This window comes from Dermochelys coriacea, chromosome 7, assembly GCF_009764565.3.
Source record: "Dermochelys coriacea isolate rDerCor1 chromosome 7, rDerCor1.pri.v4, whole genome shotgun sequence".
Classification (NCBI taxonomy): Eukaryota; Metazoa; Chordata; order Testudines; family Dermochelyidae; genus Dermochelys; species Dermochelys coriacea.
Window position 1 is genome coordinate 82,384,134 of NC_050074.1, and position 15,244 is coordinate 82,399,377.

Here is a 15,244-nt window from a genome sequence, read left to right on the forward strand (position 1 = left end):
TGGGGAAATTAAGGCTTTGTGAGAAGGGGATGTTTATTGGGCTTGTATTGACTCTGTTAAGGTGTGGATCATCTTCTGCTATTTTAATTGGACTGTGTATTTAATTCTGTCAGGGGTGCCTTGAGAGTTGCTCATTGAGATTTATTTTTATTTCAATATAAACATACAAAAGATATTACTATTGCAGGTTTTTTATGCATAATTTTTCACTTTCCTTACATTCAGAATCCTCTCTTCTGCTTCTGGCAATGCAAACTTTACAGAAGTGATAGTGATGCTGGAAGTGTTACATATGTATTGATGTACCAAAATGTCATGTCTATCCACTATCTGTTAATGTCTTAAAATTTACATATTTGCCATCTAATAACCTTTTATAAATTCTCACTATGCAGACTCATTAGATGCATGCTGATCAGTATTCGGGGAATGTTGTTTGTTTTTACTGTGAGCATGTTCCGCCTTTTATCCTTCAGGGATTTGTAACAATGACATTGCAATGCTCGGAAGAGATAAACAACATAAGCTATGCCTGGCGAGGGCTAAGAGAACAGCTGGGTGATGAAATTGATAGGAAAGTGAACAGAATGTGTTTTCTCAAGGGAAAAATGGTAAGATGCAACAATCAATCTTTATAGTCTTGCTTGCTATATTCTTAAGCTTGTAGATGTGTCGTTTTAAAAGGCAGGAGAGACTTATCACCTCTACAGTTCGAGGTCTGATTGTCAAGTTACCCTTTCTCTGCCTGAGGAGGGGCTGGACATAGTAATCTTTGAGCTAATGATGCAGTAGTTTATGGTCAGTGAGGTCACTACAATGGCACAAGATATTCTGTTGAACTGAAATGTTGAGGGAGGGGCTTAATTTAATTTGTAATGTAAATATCCAAACAGGTAAACCACTAAAGGTAGTGGACACTGGCATAGGTGCCAACTCCATGGGTGCTTCAGGGCTGGAGCACCCATGAAAAAAATTAGTGGGTGCTTAGCATGCACCAGTAGCCAAGCTCTCCCCCTCCCTCCCCAGTGCCTTCTGCCCACTGGCGGCTCCGCTGATCAAGTCCTTCCTCCCAGCGCCTTTGTTACGCCATGGAGTATGCAGGGCATGAAGGAGGTGCAGGGAGGGAGGTGGAGGAGCAGGGATGGGGTGCGCTTAAGGGAAGAGGTGGGGTAGGGCTGGGCCTTGGGGGGTGGGGTGGGGGCTTGGAGGAAGGGGTGGAGTGGGGGTGGGCTTGGGCAGAGGAGATCCCTGGGATCGAGAACCCCCCAGGTATTGAAGGGACACTGTCAATTTTGATATCACGCTTCTGTCATTCTTTTATTAAAAGTAACACCTAAAATTGAAAGACTAGAGGAACTTTTTTTTAATCTCTTCAGGTTTACTTTGTGTGCTTGACAACACTGAAGAGCAAGTAGGCATTTTTACCATTTCACCTTTATAAACAATTTGGGGACCTATGCTCTAGTTCTTTGTCTTTGTAAAGTGTGAATTTTTGTGATGTTGCCTTCACTGATTTTTTTTTTTCTTTTAATACCATTGTTGGTCTGTGAATTGACTAAAAGTTATTTTATGTACAATGTGGGGCAACATACACAAACTTCCTTCTATAACTTGTGACCTGCTGTATTAGGATCCTTTCTTCCCTCACTGAAATAAACATTTTCATGAAGTTTACATTCTACATTTGAATATTTAAATCCACAGTAAACTTATACATCTATCTGCTTAGATCAAACTTCTTTGTCGAAAAGAATTGACAATCTGAGCCACATGAGATAGTGGACAACATTTTAGGAAAGGAAGAATAATATTGGTGAGAAGTAAGAAAATATGTTTGGAAAGAAGTGGCTCTGCAGGAAAGAGAAAATGTTACCTAGGGAAGAATTGGTGAAGTACATGATGAAAAAGCACATGTGCTGAACTGCTTAATGCCTGTGAAATAGTTTGATATCTGGGATGAAAGGCACTATAGGTGTGTAAAACATTGTGCTGCTCCACGTCAGTTTTTTTTCCAAAGGTAAAATTGCTTTAGCTCCCAAATATTCAACAAGTTAAACTTGACTTCAGAAAGTGAAAATTCACAGATCCTTTTAATTAAACTGTCTCTATTCCCTAAAGGTTGTGTGCTTTAACAAGTATTTCAGTGTTACCCAAAACTATGGATTACAAGGTCTCGATTTTCTGGAATCCATTTTAAACTTTTTTTTTTAGGGGGGTGTTTTGATATTCCTGCAGTGAATCTTAAACAAATACAGGTATTCTCTTAATTTCAGTAATTGATTTATGGTACGGGTTTCCCAGCCTTTTCATAGTGTGGACCATCTTGTGGATCCCCTCTCCTCCCCATCACTGCTGGCAGACTGAACTCCATAGCCAGAACCAGTTCTCCCCATTACATCAAAAGCAATTCCCTGTCATAAATTCATTTTGCCCCAAATCAAAATGGATATCCTCCACAAATGATTTCTAAATCCAGTTTTCCTTTTGTCAGAATCGGTTCTCATCACCTCAACTTATATTAATTTCCTTCCCATTTCTACTTATTGCCCCACAATGTTTTTCACAAACTAAAATGGAATTCTCTGTCCTTCCAGATCAGCTTCTTAGTCAATTTTTCCGAATTGCAACTCAGGTTTTTCTTGCTCTTCTCCAAAAACAAATCCCTGACAATCCAATCTACTGTAATTATTGCTTCTTTGGGGCCTGGTCTTCCATTTTTTCAGGGTTCCTACTCCAGCCATTTCTTGCCCCATGCAGAGGTCCCCCAATCTTCCTACCTTCATTCAGGATTGTGCCCCTAGTGCTTTCCTACTCCCAACCCCAGCATGGGCTCAGACTAGAATCCTAAAGTGGTGGCAGGTCCTGGTCCAGAGGTGGGTCTTGGAAGAGCCACCAACACCCCTGGTTCCCTTTTTAGCTTCACTCCTGTTTCAGGAGAGAGGGAAGAGATGTCACCTCTACTTTTGATGCTGCTCTATAATACCTTACTGGCAGCTTCCACTTCATGTTGAGGCATCCTTTCCTGGCTGGATCTGCACTAAAAGCAATAGAACTATCTCGGTTTCTCTGGTGTCTGACTAGTAGTGGTCCAGAGTCCTCAAAATGGGAACCTCTGCTTTGCAGGACCCCAAGGGTTCCTTGATGGCATGTGCATGTATTATTTATTTCATGTGTACATTTAAGTGGCTGTCTTTATGTACACTTTTCATTTTTATATAAGACTCTTACATGTATAAAGTTCAAATACATATTTAACTTTGTTTTTACCAGGGAAAATGGCAGGATTCAAAACACTGGCATCTGACTGTGGCAACTCAATTACCCGAGTTAGCAGAAACCCAGCGAGAAGGAGGCAGAGGCTTCTATGACTCCAGGAATGGGAGGCGAAGTGGCAGCTTTAATAGAAACAGATTCAGAAATAGAGGCCAGAAACGAAGTTTTGACTGAGCATTTGATCACTAGCTCTAACAATAAAATTTGCAGAAATGAGACTAAAATATTTTTATCCACATTAAAAAAAGTCATGTTCATTCTATGTTTGTGCCACTAGCAAAATCTGTCATTCAAAATGTGTTTTTTCCAGTATTGCTAGGGATGGCTGTATACAGGACCAATTCAGAGAACAACAATTCAGTTTATAAAAAATTATGCCTTATCTTCCCCACAGCTACGACTAAAGAATATTCATCAGCCTCCTCCACAGCGCCTTGTTCCAGGATGTGTCTTTTGCAATCAGAAATCTGGCTTGGGTTTACTACACAGTATATATCAAAATCTCCATTTGAATTGGTCTCCAGTGGTGACTGAAACCTGTCCACTTTCCAAAATAATTAAATTATTATTTCTACATGGTCATTTATACATAGTAAAGTGATTGATTGTTGGATAAATGATGTATGTTGCCTCAGCTGGAGAGTGAGTGGGGTATAACCTTGATTCAGTTCCTGTACGCTGCGCTATGATAGAATGCAATCATGTAACTAAATACTATTTTTTTCCACAGGGCCCCTGCCTCATTCAGTATACAAAACTGTTGCTCCACTGGACATGAATCAGGGCTATGTAGTGAGTGAAGCTGTTGTCTGTAGGCCTCTTACCTCATTTATGGCAGAAGTCAAAATATACATAGTAAATTAAGCAAGGGATTGCAGGAAAAGAGGATAGTTTCATGATTGAGGCAGTTGAATGCTGCACTAGCTAACTGTATTTTATTCTCTCTGCTATAGAATTCATCTATGATGGGCAGGTCATTTACATTTTCACAGTTGGTTACTGATTGTGTTCCTTGTGTTCTGGGTTTTGATGAGAGGCGTGGGGCCAGATTTGAAGAAGTGCTGAGAGCTCACAGCTGTAACTAAAGTCAATTAGTGTTGTAAAAGTGCTAAGAACTATGAAAAAAAAAAAAAATCAGACCCTGCCATCTTAAGTTAGCCACCCAAACTTAGTGGGCACTTGATAATTTTGGCCTTATTCTACCTCAGTTTCCCATCTGTAAAATGGTGGTAAATACCAATCACCTGCTTTCACAGATGTGAAGAACAAATTAATTGTTTGTGAAGTACTTTGATACTATGCAAAAAGAAAAGGAGTACTTGTGGCACCTTAGAGACTAACAAATTTATTAGCATAAGCTTTCGTGAGCTACAGCTCACTTCATCGGATGCATTTGGTGGAAAAAACAGAGGAGAGATTTATATACATCTCTCCTCTGTTTTTTCCACCAAATGCATCTGATGAAGTGAGCTGTAGCTCACGAAAGCTTATGCTCTATAAATCTCTCCTCTGTTTTTTCCACCAAATGCATCCGATGAAGTGAGCTGTAGCTCACGAAAGCTTATGCTCTAATAAATTTGTTAGTCTCTAAGGTGCCACAAGTACTCCTTTTCTTTTTGCGAAGGTGTGTGTATATAAATCTCTCCTCTGTTTTTTCCACAAATGCATCTGATGAAGTGAGCTGTAGCTCACGAAAGCTTATGCTCTAATAAATTTTAGTCTCTAAGGTGCCACAAGTACTCCTTTTCTTTTTGCGAATACAGACTAACACGGGCTACTCTGAAACCTTTGATACTATGATATGAGCACTATAGAAATGCCCATGAAGAAAGGAATAATTTTTGAGTTATTGCATATGCCTAGTTAACTGTAGGTGTGTATGTACCAGTGCATGAACAGTGGAGAACTTCTATCCCTAGTCATAGCCCTAAGGTAGCCTCTGTGGTAGCCACCTTGACCCTCATCTCATTTCCCTCACAGCTAGTGAGTAGGGTTTTGAACAGAATAGTTTCTGCCCTGTCATCCTGACCATATTACCCTCTTCCTTAAATCTCTCCTAGCTTCCACTTCTCACATCAAATACAAGTGTCTGGTCCATACCTTTAAGGCCCTTTCTAACTCAGTCCAGCCCTTCTTTTCTACTTGTCTGCTCTGTCAATAATGCTGTTCTCCAATGGTTACTTGTCTGGTTCTTCCAAATGACTTCCTTTTACTTGGAACACCCTTTCTGAACTTGCAAGTAAACCCCAGACCCTCTTCTTCAAATGCTTCTTCAAGATCCAGTTCTCTGGTGATGCTTATGGGAAACTGCCAAATGCTAATAGCTAAGTAGATGAGTTTTGCCTGATGTTTATCTACCATGTATTTTTATAATTAAAAAAAAAAAAGTAAATGCACCAACTTGGAACCATGTATCTGCACCTATAACTGGCTTATATCAACGTACATTCTTGTTAATTTTCCTCCCTCTCCGTCCCTTCTTATTGTTTGTTATAGCCATTTGTAGCTAGTCTGAGGCCTGGTCTACGCTACGAGTTTGTCGAATTTAGCAGCATTAAATCAAATTAACCCTGCACCTCCACAAAACAAAGCCATTTTTGTCAACATAAAGGGCTCTTAAAATCGATTTCTGTACTCCTCCCCAACAAGGGGATTAGTGCTGAAATCGACATCACCGTTTCAAATTAGGGTAAGTGTGGATGCATTCGAAGGTGTTGGCCTCCGGGAGCTATCCCACAGTGCACCATTGTGACAGCTCTGGACAGCACTCTGAACTTGGATGCACTGGCCAGGTGTACAGGAAAAGCCCCGGGAACTTTGAATTTCATGCCCTGTTTGGCCAGGGGAGCTCATCAGGACAGGTGACCATGCAGTCCCAGAATCGCAAAAGAGCTCTAGCATGGACCGAACGGGAGGTACTGGATCTGATCACTGTATGGGGAGAGGAATCCGTGCTATCAGAACTACATTCCAAAGGATGAAATGCCAAAACTTTTCAAAAAAAATCTCCAAGGCCATGATGAACAGAGGCTACAGCAGGGATGCAACACGGTGCCGCTTGAAACTTAAGGAGCTCAGACAAGCGTACCAGAAAACCAAAGAATCAAACGGATGCTCTGGGACAGAGCCTCAGACATGCCGCTTCTATGCTGAGCTGCATGCAATTCTAGGGGGGGCTGCCACCACTACCCGACCCCTGTCCGTGGACTCCGATGATGGGGCACTCTCCACCATGCCTGAGGATTTTGTGGATGGGGGAGAGGAGGACGAGGATGAGCTTGAGGAGAGCACACAGCACACCATTCTCCCCAACAGCCAGGATCTTTTTATCACCCTGACTGAAATACCCTCCCACCCCCAACGAAGCCGGAGAAGGGACCTCTGGTGAGTGTACCTTTTTTTAAATACAATACGTGTTTTAAAAGCAAGTGTTTTTTCATGATTAAGTAGCCCAGAGGACTTGGGATGCATTCATGGCCAGTACAGCTACTGGAAAAGTCTGTTAACGTGTCTGGGGATGGAGTGGAAATCCTCCAGGGAAATCTCCATGAAGCTCTCCTGGAGGTACTCTAAAAGCCTTTGCAGAAGGTTTCTGGGGAGAGCAGCCTATGGTCCCGGTGTTTGCTGGCATTCAAATAATATCCATTCTTTATCTCTCTGTATTATCCTCAGGAGAGAGATATTGTTCATGGTAACCTGGTTGAAATAGGAGAATTAATTAAGGGGACATTCAGAGGTGGCTGTTCCTACTAGGCTATTTGTGGCTAAAAAGAAATCCTCCCCGCAGTTAGCCACGCGGTGGGGGGGCGGGGGGGCACTGGCACTGAGCTGTTCACGTTTGGCTAGCAGGGACCTTCCCTGATACCAGCCATGCGGTAGGGGGAGGGGTAAAGCGATCCTCCCAGAGAATTCGATGGGGGGAGGTTAGTTTGGTTTCTGCTGCTGCACATTAACATGAAAACCACAGCACTAAATGGCCAACTCAATCAGTTTTGCTTGGTGTGGGAAGGGAGGGTGCTGCTGTTATGAAGGTTGCAGAAGCTGAAAGACTATGGCTTACCATGGACACCTGCAAGCCAAATTCTGTTGCCTGGCACTACGTGTGTGATCTCCAACACCAAAGCCGCAGGCACTCAATATAGAAGATGCAAAATGCGACCTTGTACCAATATCACATGTGCTATGTAATATGAATAGTGTTGTTCACTGTGAAAGAGTATAATCATTGTTCTGTAAAATGTATCTTTTAAATACTTCACTCCTTTTTTCTTCCCACAGCTGCAAATGTTTCAAGCCTCCCTCCTCCGTCCCAAAGGCGCTCTCAGATAAGGCAGCGAAAAAAACGCACGCGCGATGAAATGTTCTCTGAGCTCATGCAGTCATCCGGCACTGACAGAGCTCAGCAGAATGTGCGGAGGGACACAGGAGCACAGTACAGGAAAGCGGCCAGTGAAAGTGAGGACAGGAGGGATAATTGAGATGAGAAGTGGTGGCAGGGGGATCAGAGGAGGCAGGATGCAATGCTGAGGCTACTGCGGGATTAAACGGACATGCTTCGGCATCTGGTGGAGGTTCAGAAATGGCAGCAGGATCACAGACTGCTGCTGCAGCTCCTGTTTAACCGACCTCCCTCCTCCCCAGACACCCAAGAAGGCCGGGGGGGGGAGGCTCCGGGCACCCAAGCACTCCACCCCATGGACAGTTGACAGCCCAAGCAACAGAAGACTGTCATTAAAGAAGTTTTGAAGTGGCCTTTTCCTTCTCTCCTTCCCTCCTCCCACACCCCACCCGGGCTACCTTGTGAGTTATCTCCCTATTTTATAATCAAATAATAAAGAATACATGTTTTTTTTTTTAAATGATAGTGACTTTATTTCCTTTGCAAGCAAGCTGTTGATAGAAGGGGGGAAGGCTTGCAGGGAATTAGTCAATCAAGGAGAAACAAACACAAGTGTCACATGGTACCCTGGCCAGTCAAGAAACTGGTTTTCAAAGCTGCTCTGCTGTGCTCTTCTAATCGCCCTGGTGTCTCGCTGCATGTATTCAGCAGCCAAGCGATTTGCCTCAACCTCCCACTCCACCATAAATGTCTCCCCCTTACTCTCACAGCAAGCAAGCAGCATAACAATGGGAATATTGGTTTCACTGAGGTCTGAGCTAGTCAGTAAACTGTGCCAGCAACCCTTTAAACGTCCAAATGCACACTACCACCATTCTGCACTTACTCAGCCTATAGTTGAACAGCTCCTTACTACTGTCCAGGGTGCCTGTGTACGGCTTCATGAGCCAGGGCATTAAGGGGTAGGCTGGGTCCCCAAGGATTACTACAGGCATTTCAACATCCCCAACGGTTATTTTCTGGTCTGGGAAGTAAATCCCTTCCTGCAGCCGTTTAAACCGACCAGAGTTCCTGAAGACGCAAGTGTCATGAACTTTTCCCAGCCATCCCACGTTGATGTTGGTGAAACGTCCCTTGTGATTCACCAGTGCTTCCAGCCCCATTGAAAAGTACCCCTTGGGGTTTATGTACTGGCTACCCTGGTGGTCCAGTCCCAAGATAGGGATATGCTTTCCGTCTATAGCCCCACCACAGTTAGGGAATCCTATTGGAGCAAAGCCATCTACTATGACCTGCTCATTTCCCAGAGTCGCTACCTTTGATAGCAGCAGCTCAATGATTGTGTTGGCTTCTTGCATCACAGCAACCACACAGTAGATTTCCCACTCCAAATTGATTCCTGACTGACCGGTAGCTGTCTGGTGTTGCAAGCTTCCACAGGGCTATTGCCACTCGCTTCTCAACTGTGAGGGCTGCTCTCATCTTGGTATTCTTGCGCTTCAGGGCAGGGAAAGCAAGTCACAAAGTCCATGAAGTGCCTGTGAAAGTTTTGGAGCTGCTGGGAATCATCCCAGACCTGCAAGCTATGCGGTCCCCCCAGTCTGTGCTTGTTTCCCAGGTCCAGAATTGGTGTTCCATGGCTTGAGCCTGCCCCATTGACAACATGATCTCCAATTGCCGGGGACCGCGGTTTTAGAAAATATGTGGCCATGTCCTCATCAGTCTGGTCACAGTGCTGCTGTCGCCTGCCTCGCCTGGCTTTTCAGGTTCTGGTTCTGCATAAACGGCACGATAATGCGTGAGGTGCTTATAATGGTCATAACTGCTGCAGTGAGCTGAACGGGTTCCCATGCTTGCCATGCTATGGCGTCTGCTCGGGCAATCCAGGGAAAAGGGCAGAAATGTTCTGCTGTTGCTTTCACGGAGGGAGTGTTGACTGACGCCATTTACCCGTAACCACCTGCGACAAATTTTGGCCCCATCAGGCATTGGGAGCTCAGCCCAGAATTCCAATGGGCAGCAGGGACTATGGGAATGTGGGATAGCTACTCACAGTGCACCGCTCAGGATGTCGACGCTTTCCACTGGTACTGTGGACGCACACTGCCGAATTAATGTGCTTAGTGTAGACGTGTGAACTCAACTTTATACAATCTGTTCCCAAAAATCGACTTCTGTAAAATCGGAGCAATTTCGTAGCGTAGACAAGGCCTTAGAGTATAAGACAGCCTTGAAGAATTTACCAACTATCTGTACAGCAACTGGGACAGTAATGCTCAGTCCTGATTGGTGCTTCCTATGTACTACTGTAATACTTACATTGAGAGAGGGTTTTAGTTGGGGGTGGGGAGACTTTGTCTACTACTTTACAGCAATGATTGTTAATCTCTGGATCAAGCCCTGCTAGGAGGTTGATGCCCTGGGAATACAGTAAAAAGGGAGTAATGCTAGGGGACATCAAGCATCAAAACTCTATAGCTGAACCACTTCTCATCCTTTCCTCTGTCCCTCACATCCAGCCCTATTCCTCCCCCCTCCCCCCACACACACACTCTAGGTCCAGGGGAGGGAGTTGCCATCACAGCCTGGTGTGGGCAGGAATGCATGGACCATGTGCCCTCTGCCCCATCCATGGCATAGGCTTCCTACCCAGTGTGCACAGCACTGTGCCAGGCTGCTGAGGGCTCATTTCTGCATCAGAGCCTCTGGATGCTACTGTCAGTGCCAAGGACCAGCCTCTTCACAGCTGGCTTTATGCACTCCACAATGGCACCATGGACAGCCTCATTCCCGGCCCCTGCCTCCCTCACCCTTGCTTATTTGGCTTCCCACCTGTCCCCAGTGCTGAGAGGAGCTGCCCCAGGTTGTGGCAGGAAGAGCAGGGCCTAGCCATGCTCCCTCCCAGCAGGAGCCCATACCTCTCACACTGCTCCTCTCCCTAGCCCTTGGCTTATGGCTTCCTGTGATTCAGAGAGGAGCAGCAGGGGTGCCAGTAGGGGTGCCAAATTGGCAATTAGAGTGGATCTGGGTCCCAGTCTTGTGATATAGTTCCTGTGGTGTGGTCATATCACTTTGATGTAAAGCAAGCATTGGTGAGTGGGCCAGACTTGATTGGTGTTGTGACCTGACACAGAGGGTCACAATGCTACTGAAATTTAGCCTAGCTACCCCTCTGGCATTATGGTGGGGCAAGTGGGCCAAGTTTCAGTGGTGGTGCAACCTTTTGTGCTAAGTGCTGGTATACCAAGGATTTTAGGTGCAAGAGCAATGTTCTTGACTGATCTGACATTATCGCACTCTTGCTGGGGACCAAACACAAATAATGGCACATTCTCTTAGATCTAACTTATGTCTACTTATTATGACTTACCTCTCCCACTGGCTACTGTCCTCTTCAGAGGGCAGAGTTAAGTGTTTGTCATGATGGTGGGGGAGGGTACCATAACATTGTATTGCCTGTTTCTCAACAGGTTAGTTTAGCGCCTCTCTGCGTTTTGGAGTGGCACACGGCACCACTGGGAAGCCTTAATTTAATGAAGTTTTGGAGCATTTAATTTTATAGAACCAGATGCGTTTGGTGTCTGGCAAAGGGATTCATTTTATACATGCACCATGCGTAGCACAGTACAGCTCCACTTTTCTTGATAGAGTGCAGCTGCACTAAAAATAATGAAAAGAAAGATGGTTTTGTTTAGCATAGCATTTGACAAAGGCTCAGTGCTATGAAGGTATTTAGGTTCCTAATGGCCACTGAAATCAGTGAAAGTTAGGAGCCCTAATGCCTTTGTGGATCTAGGCTTCACACCGTAGCATTCTGCTTCCCTCAACCCTTTCCTGAATTCTAGCATAGAGCAACACTGAAGGGTGTGAAGGAGATGGGGTCCTAACTAGAGAGGGGGAGTAAGCCTTTCTCTGGCCAGTAAGGGTATATCTACATAGCAATGTAAACCTGGGTCTGAGCCCGGGCTCAAGCCTAACTCGCTCCCTCTCCTCCCCTCATGTTCTCATTGCAATTTGTGCTTATTTAGGGCTTGGACTCAGGGTCTGAGCCAGTGCTGAGATGCCAAAATCTTAATGGGTTCCCGCCTCACCCCACGAGGCGGTTGTTGCCCACCCCCGCCCCCTGGGACTCCTACCCCATCCAACCCCCCATGTTCCTTGACGCCCCCCCGGACCCCTGCCCCATCCACCCTCTCCCCTGACTGCCCCTAGAACCAGGCAGGAGGGTCTCGTGGGCCACCGTAGTGGGTGCCCACCCCACCCCTAAGAGCCAGAGGCACCTGCCGGGGGGCATGGTGGGGAGTCCCGGCTGTGCTTACCGGGCAGCTCCCAGGAAGCATCGGGCAGGTCCCTCTGGCTCCTAGGGGCGGGGGAGCAGGGGGAGCGACTGGTCCCCCACTGATCACATCAAAAGTGGCGCTTTAGGCGCTGACTCCCTGGGTGCTCCAGGGCTGGAGCACCCACGGAGAAAATTGGTGGGTGCAGAGCACCCACCGGCAGCTCCCCGCCCAGCGCCGCGCCCGGCCCCAGCTCACCTCTGCCTCCTCCCCTGAACGCGCCGCCCTGCTCTGCTTCTCCGCCCCCGCCCCAGCTGCCTGCGAATCAGCTGGTCGGCGGGAAGCCCGGGAGGGCTGAGAAGCAGGCTGTGGCTTCCAGCTCAGGCCGAGGGTGGCGGAGGTGAGCTGGGGCGGGGAGCGGTTCCCCTGCGCGCGCGCCGCACGCACACACTCCCCGCCCGGGTTACTTGCTGCGGCCCCCCCGCCCCAGCTCACCTCCACCTCCCTGGGCCTGAGTGGGAAGCCGCCGCTTGCTTCTCAACCCGCCCGGCTTCCCGCGCGAACAGCTGATTCGCGGGAAGCCTGGGGTGGGGACCGCGCGTTCAGGGGAGGAGGCGGAGGTGAGGTGAGCTGGGGCTGGGGAGCTGCCAACGGGTGCTCTGCACCCACCAAATTTTCCCCTTCGGTGCTCCAGGGCTGGAGCACCTGTGGAGTCAGCGCCTAAGGCGCCACTTTGGGCCGGTTAAATTTAGAAGCCCTTTTAGAACCGGTTGTCCCTCCTGGAACAACTGGTTCTAAAAGGCTTCTAAATTTAACAACCGGTTCTAGCGAACTGCTGCAAACCGGCTCCAGCTCATCACTGGTCTGAGCCCATGTTAAGCTGGGACTTAGAGTCCAAGCCCTATTGCTTTCCTGTGTACATACAGCCACAGCTTGATACGGTTCCTAGAAGTCTTCCGGATGTATCCTACAGTTCCTTGGAGCAACTGTCTTAGTCCTCTATGCTGACAATCTGCAATGCGCTCTATTGTAGACGGAAGCCACACCTCCCTTTTGAGGTCTGCATTAACTCATTGTCTTCTGAACTCTGATTTGGAAGCACACTATAAGAGAGCCTTTAGGGGTTTCAATGGAGACTGATTTGATAAAGCCTTTTAAAAAATGAGCTGCTTCCTGGTCACATGAGCACAGCACATATTGGTGAATCTGTGCTTCATGATGACCCCGTGAGGCAGGATAATGTCCTGCTGGCCCCTGAATCCAGCTTGAGGATTGATTGCAGCCAGCAGCAGGCTCCCAGCCAGGGTCATGAAGTGATTTTCTTAATGAAACCAGTCCCAGAGCAGCAACAGAATCTCAGTTCCAACGTGAAAAAGCTGTTGGATTCCTCCCCCCCCCCCCCCGGAAGAACCTGCTGTGAACCTGCTGGAGACAGAAGCTGCCCCAGAGCCCAGTAAAGTGTATGATTCAAATTAAAAGTATTACAATAACAGGAGGGATTTCTACTTTTAAGAAGTCATTAAAAAACACTAAGCCCCAGCTATCAGTTGTTGGCCAGTAATGGCAGATTGTATCACAGCATCCAGGCATACTGCCTCCCACCAAGTGGAGTTCAAAATGGTGAATTGGAATTTCAAACTTCCATACACAGCAGTAAAGGTTATTTTAACTGTTAAGTCACAGAGGTTTGCTATGGTCATTTTTGTTTTCCTTTGCATATTTGGAAATGTGCCACTCCGCAATCACTCTTCCTGGGTCTATACAGCTGCCTGTGAACAGTGAACTAAGTGTGTGTGTTTGGGAAAGAGTATTCTGTTTCCAAATTTAGTCCATTTCAGTTAGAGGTAATCCATGCAGGGGTGGATTAAAGCTGCAGCTTTCCGAGAGTTTTCCATGCAGTAGTATCAGGGTAAGCCATGTGTGCTCTAACAGAGCATCATGTTATTCCATCATGGATTAGGACCCAATCCTGACTGCTGATAGCTGCAAATTTTCCCTGAAGCAGGAACTCCAGATGGTTTGTCACATTGTGGAGAAGAATGTATTTCTAGGCCCCACATGTATAGCTGATTATTCCACTCCACTCATGAATGTGCTGTTCAGTCACTATTCATTTGAATACTTCAGCGGCATACATTGCAAGTTTCCCTCCAGCAGCTGAATAACATCTCTCTGGGCTACTACGGCACCACAAGACCTGTCATGTCTTCCAAAATATGAAAGGACAGAAAACATTTTGCTGCATGGGTCTATACAAACCCCCACCCACTCACATGGCAATTAGGATATTTTTATGAAGCAGAGTAAAGGTTTAATTTTAAATTTACCATTGCCTCTGCACTTCTGTAACTACTATTAACAAGGCTGTGTCCACCAGAGAAGTGTGAGGACCTGAAGCATCCCCTTCAGAATATGTGCAGGTTCACTTTAGAACTGTTGTATTTTATTTACTTGACATTCTAGTTATTAATTTTGTGCTCCTCCACAGAGCTACTTTAAAACAGTAACTCCTTTTCTGTCCTATTTCAGGACCCTCGACCTATACTGCCTGCGTTCTTCAGAAACTCCATCCCTGGGCCAACACCCTCATAGACCATTCCAAAAGGACACGTTTCCATGAAGAACTCATGGTTGATGTTCTTGTAAGGCAGACCAGCTATTCAAGAACCAGAAGAAGAGGGATGAAAGACTGGAAAAACAGAATGGTCACAGGCAGGTAGAGAGGCTGAAGCCCAGTTGGAGGTGAGTGTTTCAGTGAGGGAGCTGGCACTTCCACAGTAGTAAGATAAGGGAGGAATATAGACCCCAACAGAGAGAACTGTTCCAGCAACTCTTGTCTGTAATGGCTGCAAGAGCACCGGCTGCTGTGGTCTCTCACCATGGCATAATGCCCCAGCAACATATCCTTAGCCAAGCAGTAGTTTGCACAACTCCATGCAGTGGTGCGGGAGCGGGATGCATTCAGGACTGGGTAAGGCAACTAACCCCTGTGCAGTTTTCTCTCTGGTGGAAATCTCCCTCTCCCCCACCACAAAGTGAGGGCTAAAACTGTAACGAAGGAAGGAGAACTTAGGGGCCAGGAGACATGCAGTGATAGGGGGATTGTGTTGAGTATTAACTATTCCTGCCCTTTTGTAGGGGGCGTGGGGTGGGGTGATTTTGTAATGGCAGTTGGCCTGCCCAAGACAGTGTGAGTGGTTTACTGTTTACATATCTGTTAACAAATAAAGAATATGCTTTATGTTTTCAAGGAAGTTTATTGCTATCAGTGCATCACATCATACAACAGGATTTGAGATGAAGGTAAAACATGTTATGGAGCAATTAAGCATGATAAACAAACAGTATTCCTCTA

The 15,244-nt window shown here is 46.3% G+C and overlaps 1 long non-coding RNA gene across 2 annotated transcripts; it reads left to right on the forward strand.

Moving 5' to 3' along the window:
* The first annotated feature begins 205 nt into the window (after positions 1–205).
* On the forward strand, positions 206–3,855 carry LOC122461124. Of its 2 annotated transcripts, XR_006282872.1 has the most exons (3): positions 206–611; positions 1,377–2,255; positions 3,271–3,855. It is a non-coding gene; the product is annotated as an uncharacterized LOC122461124 (long non-coding RNA). The 2 variants fall into 2 exon arrangements; XR_006282871.1 differs by lacking the exon at positions 206–611 and having other exon boundaries at positions 1,243–2,255.
* The last annotated feature ends 11,389 nt before the right edge of the window (positions 3,856–15,244 follow it).